Below are 9,388 nucleotides of genomic sequence, written 5' to 3'. Positions count from 1 at the left end.
TAAGTGTCCGACTTCGCTCAGGTCATGATCTCACAGTTCGTGTGTTCGAGCCCCGCATTGGGCTCTGTGCTGACAGCTTGGAGCCTGGAGCCTACTTTGAATTCTGTGTCTCCCTCTCTCTCTGCCCCTCCCCCTCTCACACTCTCTCTCTTTCAAACATAAATAAACATTAAAAAAAAATAAAAAAAGATTCAAGGAGTCATATTAAAATACGTATTGTAGGCCTTAAACTTATGAGTAAAGAAACTTATGATTCGGGGTGATGCCCAAATCCTCACTGCTAATGTAAGATGAATTTTTGAGCTGGTAGAGGTTTTCCCTAAGGCGACCCACCTACATTGCGGGATGCCTGGGAATCGCAATCTGCCCATCCCCCTTTAACACTGAAAGAGCAGACTGGCGTGGAGGTAATAAACAAGGTTGAGCAGGTGCTTCTTTCCTATAAGTAGTAAATTGGATTAGCCCCAAGTGTTAAAAAATACATATTATATAAAAATGGATGCAGGGAAAAGGGAGATATAGGCTTCCAGTTCTAGAATTAGTATGTCAGGGGAATAAAAGGCACAGCATAAGGAATACAGTCAATGACATTGTAATGGTAATATAATGGGACAGATGGTAGGTATACTTGGGATGAACATAAGATATAAACTTGTCAAATCACTAAGTTGTACACCTGAAACTAATGTAACATTGTGTCAACTATCCTCAAATTTTTAAAAATTTGGGTGGCTGGGTGGTTCAGTCGGTTAAGCGTGGAGCTTTTGATTTTGACTCAGGTCATGATCTCACAGTTTCGTGAGTTTGAGCCCCACATCATGCTCTGCACACTGACTGGGGGAGCCTGCTTGGGATTCTCTCTTTCTCTCTGCCTCTTTCTCTGTGCCTCTCTCTCTCTCTCTCTCTCTCTCTCCTTTTTTTTCTCTCTCTCTCAAAATAAACTTTTAAAAAAATAAAAAAATAAAAACCCTATGTATAAGTACAATGAAAAACAAAATAAAAATAACTGAAGGGATTGAGTATAAAGGCAGCATATTAATTTCCTAGGGCTACGATAACAAAGTACCACAAAGTGGGTAGCTTAAAACAACAGAAATTTATGCTTTCATAGTTTTGAAGTCAAGATATCAACAGGAGCATGCTCCCTCTAAGTATAAAATCCCTCTGTGCTTCTTCCTAGTTCCTGGTGGAAGCTATCAATTTTTGGCATTCCTCAGCTTATAGCTGCATCATGCCAATCTCTGCCTCCGTTGTACATGGCACACTCCCTATGTATCTGCATCTACACTTTGTCTTCCCTCTTTTCAAAAAAGCACTAGTCATATTGGATTATGGGCCCACTCTACTTTAGTACGACTTCATCTTAACTAATTACACATGCAACAACCCTTTATCCAGATAAGGTCACCTTCTGAGGTACTGCTGTTTAGAGCTTGAACATATGTTTTTGGAGGACACAAATTGACCCATATGAGGCAGTTAAAACTACGATTCAAATTAACTCTGAATTTAATGCATAGAATATATGCTGAGAAGTTCAGCCTGCTTGCAAGAAATAGGCAACATATTTACCTCTAAACATAATGAGAAAACATGATCAATCACTTCATCCAGAATTTGTAAGAGTTAAGCCAACAAATTATAAAGGAAAACACAGAAATTGTGCATTGATCCTGAAGGAAATTTATCCTAAGAGAGTTGATGAGATAGAATAGTGGGTGATAGAAAACAATATTACCAATAAAACTATACATGATATACATGACTTTTTTATAAGAGCTTAATTAGATTTGCTTTTTCAAATTTATACAGTTCAGTAAAATTAATCATGGGAAGAATGGGAGTAATACTTTTGGGTAATATGACAGCATCAATGTATGTAGTTTCTGATGCTATACTTTAATCAAGGAATATTCCTTGATTCTAGAATATCTATTATAAATTAGAATATCAAATTTCATGTATATCAGGTCAAAAATATTTTTGTAAATTTTAAAACTTTCCTTAATTTTAACCTTGAAGTTTTTGAGTATTTGATCTGAGATACTTCTTTTGTTATGTTATTCTTAGAAGATATCACATATTGTGTGTGAATTCTAGGAATTTCCTCTGTAATCTAAATTTGCATATCCAACTTCTTACTTGAAAACACCACTGGGATATGTCACCAAAGCGTAATGTTGAATATTTCCCAAGGATATATGCCAATATTCTTATTTCCCACAGTACAGATAAGTTATTTTTTGTTCTCCCATACATTTCCTGAACTTTCCTTGACCTGCTCCATAAGGGATGAGGGACAAGAGGGTAGCTATCCAGAAAACTATATTTGCCAATCTCCTGTATTAATGAGACTTAGTTTAGGTAAATTTCTATTTTTTTCCTGACTTCTACTTTTTATTAACATCTTAGCTATGAGTTATATACTTTTCCTATTAAATGTCATACAGTGTTTTCTCCTTGTAGCTGTTTTGAATATTACCATTTGGTCTTTAGTTTTTAACAATTTGATTATAATCCACCTAGGTATGTTTCTCCCTGTATTTATCCCACTTCAATTCACTGGCAATATCTTCCAAATGCTATGGGAAATTATCAGCCATTATTTTTTCAGGTATAGATTCTATCCCAACTCTCTGTCTTCTCCCGCTGGGACTTTTTTTTGACAAATTTCCACATGTACTTTATGCTTTGTTTTATTTTGTTATGTTTGCCTTCTTTGTTTTTCTTTATTTCAGTTTACATATCATTTCTAATAATGTATTTCTGAGTTCAATATATAGCCTATCCTGTGTTGGTCTGCTTTTAATCACCTCCATGAGATCCAGTGATTTTTCTTTATATAAATACATAAACATTTTACCAATATTTTCCATCCCTTTATTCACATTATTTTTCTTTTTCTGTCTTTTCTATCACATAGGTATCGAGAGTATGTTAAAGTCCTTACTAATTACAATATATATATCATCTCTGGGCCTGCTCTTACAATAGACTATTGTATTTCTTTACTGTTTATTACTTGTTGCTGGTTATTCATATGATTAGTAATTTTATATCTCATATATTGAAGGTGATACACTGTAAAGATGTGGATTATCTTGACTTCTAATTCCCCTAAGCATATCTTTTACTCTTAGAGCATGTGTCTTCATTCTAGGACGTGGTCCATATTTCTAGACCAGGGCCTTTCTGGTTTCTTAACTCAAAGTCCTGGCCGCTCACCATGGTATTTCTAACTGAGTTTGGCCACAGATAGTTTTATTGATCTAGGTATCTACTCAAATCTCTCCTGATTCCTTGTGGCTATTCTCTGCTACACATCCTGGAGTTTTACTCCTTGAGTGCATAGCTAAACACTAAACCAAAGACACGAATAATTTTATATACTTTCTCGTGGCCCATTCTCTGCCATGCCTTTCTCTTTAAATCTTTGCTCCTGAAACCCAAGCCACCACAACAGGAATGAACTATAATTTTGTTTTTACCACACAGTGATACCACTACCTCCTTTTTGAATTCAGCTTACCTGCACTGTGATTTGGGAAGTTCTATCTAGTGCAATATGACAAAAAAAAGAAAATAAAAGGCATATAGATTGGGACAGAAGAAATAAACTTCGTTTACAGATGTTGTGGTGATTTGTGTAGAAAATCTGAAAGAATCAACAAAAATTCCTGAAACTAATTAAGTGATTATAGCAAAGTTACAGGATACAAGTTTAATATACAAAAGTCAATCCATATCTTCTGCTTAATATTGCTATGAACCTAAGTTGCTCTTACAAGTAAAGATCATTTAAAATAAATATGCTGTTACTGGAATAGCAAAGTATTTAAGTCTTCTTGAACCTCCTAACAAAACAGACATAACAATAAATGTAGTAAAGTACTAAATATGTAAATTAATAGAACACTGAAAGCGTTTTAACCCCAAGAAGTGAAGTGGTATCCTCACAAACCACAAAATTCCACTGAGCTGTGCCTAACTACAACATGTATATAATTAACTGTGTGAGAGGAAGGAGAAAGACAAAGATATATAATAGCCCTGATGCTAGTAAACTACCAACAACAATTCATTCAGAAAGCAAGAGAAGACTCTGGAAGAGAAGTCAGGTGAAGGTATCTGAGAAAAGCATCAGGAGAGGAGACTTTCTGTTTCCACTGTAAGGATGAGTTTAGGAGACTTCAGGAATGTTAGACTATGCTGAGGATATAGAGGTGTCATGAATGCTTGAAACCAACCAACTGAAGAAGTTTCCTTCAAGGACAAAACCTATGCAAAAGAGAAACTGATGGGAATAAAACACACGTTAAGCAGGAGAAAGATACTATGGGACAAAAAGAAAAAGAGTTGGGGCACTCAGTGTGGAAAAAAAAGAGAGAAAGGAAATATTCTGATGATGGTAAAAAAAAAAAAAAAAAAAAAAAAAGTAAGAGAGGAGACAGTTCTCAAAGTACCTGAACTAACTTTGTGATGCTTCACAGTAAAGCCTGAAGCCATGAAGCTATGAAAGAAAGCTACCTTAGAATATCCCCCTATCTGGAAAGATATTTTTTTTTAAATTCAAGAAAACTTATTTCATATAAATATTCATAACACAATAGATTTGTAGTTAATTCCATATCAACTCATTCTAGGTCAAAAAAATATGAGCCAAATAATCTTTAAGACACTGAAGATATACCAAAAGAACATGCTCTCCTAAAAAAGATTTTAAACATTGAAGCTTAGTATTTCAAAATAAACCAAATATAATTAAAATATGAAAAAAATCATAAGAACTAGAAAAAAATGAGAAAAATAAAATTACAAAAATAAGAGAGGTTGAAAATAAGACCTCACTGAGTTCTAGAATGATTTAGAAATAAATTTAAAATAATTTCACAAATAAAAGCAAAGCTAAGTAGACAATGGAAATGAACAGGTATCATACATGATACAGTAAAAGGAATAGACAATGAAAAGTAGAACAGTAAATTTTAAAATCAAGCAAAAATTAATAGAGGCATAAAATGAGGAGGAAGTAATAGAAAAAGTGGAGAAAGTACACATACACATACACACACACACACACACACTCCAAGTGAAAACAAAAGAACAAAGAATACATATTAAATACCATAATATCATAGGGGCGCCTGGGTGGCGCAGTCGGTTAAGCGTCCGACTTCAGCCAGGTCACGATCTCGCGGTCCGTGAGTTCAAGCCCCGCGTCAGGCTCTGGGCTGATGGCTCAGAGCCTGGAGCCTGTTTCTGATTCTGTGTCTCCCTCTCTCTCTGCCCCTCCCCCGTTCATGCTCTGTCTCTCTCTGTCCCAAAAATAAATAAATGTTGAAAAAAAAAATTTAAGTACCATAATATCATATAACTTTTCTGAAATAAATTAAGAATTACATCTTCATATTGAAAGAGAATATTATTTCTCAGAGAAAAGTTTTCACAAGCAGCCAAAACCAATACATATTATGGTAAAAGTATTTGATTTAAGCTCCAAATGCTTTCAGAAGGCAATTGCTTTAAATGACTGTAAAGATAATCCAAGTACTAAACTATATGAAAACATAAACAAAGGAACAAAAAACCCTTTAAATTATTTTTTAGGTGAATGTTATATTGATTATAAAACCTGATAAAAATTGCTCCAAAAATTAAATCTACAAACCAACCATACATGTGAATATTAACAAAAATATTTGATTTATAAATTTAATATTATTGCCATAAAAAAACAGATCTTTTTTTTCCCCCTTGAGATAGAAAATTATAAGGTTCATCTGAAAGGACAAACAAAAATAGAGAAAGCACAGAAACCATGAGAAGGATATTCTAGTTCACTCTAGATGAGATGTATTTTATGTCCTGTATGTATAAGAGAATAAGGCATTAGAAAATGAATGGACTAAGATAGAAAATCTGGAAATAGATATATTTGCAAATAAAAATTTAGTATATCACAAACATAGCATCAGAAATCAGTGAGAAAAATATTCTTTATAATTAGTAGTGTTGGAATAGTGGCATAGCCATATGAAGAAAAAGCAAAATTATCTCCACATAGTATTAAAAGAAATATATTTAAATTCACCTACAAACTTGAAAGTAGAGAAAATAGTGTTAACTATGATTCACAAAACATAATCAATAAAGGATAAAATTAATAATTTTAGTTTGTTACTTGTCCAAAAAAATATGACAAATAAACATTATAATCAATAAATAACAAATGACAAAACAGTGGAATATATTTGCAATGAAAAATGTTTAAAGGTCATTGGATCTATTCATTAGTAGGACTTTAACCTACAGTAATTTGGAATATAGACCAAGTCAGATATTCAGATATATCCTAAAGATAAAAACAAATTCAAGTTGTTGCTCAGTAGCATGCATATACTAAAATCATAATGGCAAAGAGAAAATTAGCATGGACCCTGTGAAATACTAACATGTAAATTCATGAAGCATTCCATATTTTTCTATACACTTTAAAGTGGCTAAAATGGTACCTTCATATTATGTATATTTTACCATAATAAAAATAAATAAACAGAAAAACAGATATGAAATAATAAATGAAGCAAACTTTTAATTAAAATCATGTAGAAGGTAAAAGAATAGCGCAAGACATCTTAAATGTTTTTCATAAGCTTAATTTTCATAAAAATATTGGCATTGGGATCATTCTGAGTTTGTGTTGATACTAAAAAAAAAAAACACAAGAAAAAGCTAGGTGGTTAGATCAATCTCAATAAGAATAAGAATGAAAACTAGACATAATATCACTTGATGTGATACAATAGGAGGCTTACAACTCCTGCTGTGAAGTATTATTAAAAAAATAGAACAAATTTGATCAGCCTTCTAAATGTAACTACTTTTTTTTACAGGAAATAAAAAAAAGTATGCAGACCACCTTAACTGATACAAAGGGAGGCAATGAGCAAATCCAGAATGTCCCAAGTTATAGAGGATCAATTTCCTTGGTTTCTGTATCAAATAATTTATAAGGGAAAAGAAGGAGGGGAAGCTTATAAGTCAAAAATAATTTAAACTATATCAATGAAACATATCACATGTATTTTGTTTCCTGATTCAAACAAACCGTAAATTTAAAATACTATGAAATGTTGAAATAAGTGTGAATATTGTGTTTTTATATAAAACCTTAAAGAATTATACTTAATTACTTCAGAAAAGATACAAAAATTGGAATTAGGATTTTTTTTTTTTAATTTTTTTTTCAACGTTTATTTTATTTTTTTTTTTTTGGGACAGAAAGAGACAGAGCATGAACGGGGGAGGGGCAGAGAGAGAGGGAGACACAGAATCAGAAACAGGCTCCAGGCTCTGAGCCATCAGCCCAGAGCCTGACGCGGGGCTCGAACTCACGGACCGCGAGATCGTGACCTGGCTGAAGTCGGACGCTTAACCGACTGCGCCACCCAGGCGCCCCTGGAATTAGGATTTTTAAAGTATCTTTTGATACATATTGAAGGATCTATGGATGAAATAAAGTGATATCTAGGATTTAACTGAAAAAAATAACTAAGATGGGGTGTGGATGGAGAATAGGTATAGACTTAGAGAAACATATATTGACTACATTGAAACTGGATATTGGATCAATAGAGGTTTATTATGTTACTTTTCCTTTTGTATATTTATACTTTTCCATATTTTTTTAAAGTAGTACTCACATTAAAATCACAAACAAAATAATAATGGAGGAGGAAAAATTATCATCTCAAGTGATTTAAAAGCTGTGAATGAGAAGAAATCATAAAAAATAATCTAAGCTTATGCACACCTTATCTTTTAAAATACCTATTTATTTGCTTCAACTCATTCCCCAATATTCTCATATTTTTTTATTTTAAATGTATATGACTGGACATATAGAAAATTACTAATCAAAAAAATGTTGGTCAAATCCTTTTGTGAGAAAGTAAGCATTTCTTGGTTTTATTTATTTATTTTTAACATCAACTAATCTTAAGGATTAGGCATTAAATGCCAGGTACTTTTTAAAGTACATTTGCTATTTACTCTCCACTAGGGAGAAATGTGACCTCATTCCATGTTCTGAATAACACAACTGTGCCCTAGTGATTAGTGCATCAGGTCAGATGGGAGAAAAACACAAGGCTCTGCATTTTTAACAAACTGCTCAGCCTTAAACTGATTATCAAAGGATTTAAAGGCAAATCATTTTTTAAAAGTCAATTGATTACACATGATTGGGTAATAAATAAAACAAATTCTATATTTATGTTACTGATGTAGAAGTAACAGTCTGCTGACAATGTATATATTTTACATTCTATACAGGTATAATAAACATCTAAAAGTTTCCTTCCTTTTAAGCTTGCAGTTCCATATATTGGGGGACTACTGTCATTTTAACTGCTACAGTGTCAGGCTTTGAAATACTCTCATAACCACACAAAGCTCCCTTATACCTGTATGCAATCAATTCCCACCCCCACCCTTGCTTCTAATCACTGATCTGCCAGAAGCAAACTGATTTTGCCTTTTCTAGAATTTCATATAAATGTCACACAAAGCCAAAGAATATGCAGTCTTTAGTGAGTGGCTTCTTTTATACAGCTCCTGACTATCAATACTGGAACAGTTTGCTGCATCGTTGCAGAGTGACTTGATATAGTAGAGATAGCACTGAAGAACAGGGCAGAAGGCCTCAATCCTGTTTCTGCCACTCCAATCTGTGAACTAGGATATATTGTAACTTGTCTTCTCCAGCAATGGTAGGTTAAGGAGAATATACTATTTCTCCTTCTCAAGGCTGTTGTGTGGGGCTAACTAGAGAGAATGGATACAGTGCTTTCTAAAGTACACCACACATGCACATACACACACACACACACACACACACACACACACTAAATTATATAAATAAATAAAGCACAACACACATGATCAATTCAGCAGAAAAGGCTATCGGAAATAAGAGAAATGATAGTTTCAAAAAGTATTTCATGAAAGATGAATAAATGTATATTAAAATATAAATTTTAAATATTCTGCTTTTTCACTATGGAGATGGTAATAAAATGGAGGAAGACTGTGAATAAATTGTATGAAGTTCAAATAAAATAAGAAACAAAATCTAAAACTAGAATTATAAGAAGGAACAATGTTCTATGAAAGTCTAACAAAGTCCACCTAAATAAAAACAGATAGCTAGCTTTACAAATATACTTCATTCTTAGGGCACCTGGTGGTTCAGTCGGTTGAGCATCTGACTTCAATTCTGGTCATGATCTCACAGTTCATGAGTTCGAGCCCTGCGTCGGGCTCTGTGCTGACAGCTCAGAGCTTAGAGCCTATTTCGGATTCTGTGTCTCCCTCTCTCTCTCTGCCC

At 33.4% G+C, this 9,388-nt stretch overlaps 2 non-coding genes across 2 annotated transcripts; both read left to right on the top strand.

Moving 5' to 3' along the window:
- Positions 1-220: 220 nt before the first annotated feature.
- LOC124523808 (U12 minor spliceosomal RNA) lies at positions 221-370 on the top strand. Its single transcript, XR_006965105.1, has one exon. It is a non-coding gene; the product is annotated as a U12 minor spliceosomal RNA (small nuclear RNA).
- Positions 371-6,380: 6,010 nt separating this feature from the next.
- LOC124523428 (U6 spliceosomal RNA) lies at positions 6,381-6,482 on the top strand. Its single transcript, XR_006964995.1, has one exon. It is a non-coding gene; the product is annotated as a U6 spliceosomal RNA (small nuclear RNA).
- The last annotated feature ends 2,906 nt before the right edge of the window (positions 6,483-9,388 follow it).

This window comes from Lynx rufus, unplaced genomic scaffold, assembly GCF_022079265.1.
Source record: "Lynx rufus isolate CCGP_SWC_20201006 ecotype Redwood Valley unplaced genomic scaffold, mLynRuf1.p SCAF_1, whole genome shotgun sequence".
Classification (NCBI taxonomy): domain Eukaryota; kingdom Metazoa; phylum Chordata; class Mammalia; order Carnivora; family Felidae; genus Lynx; species Lynx rufus.
Note: the sequence above shows the minus strand (reverse complement) of the source record. Positions and strands in the feature narration are given on the sequence as shown.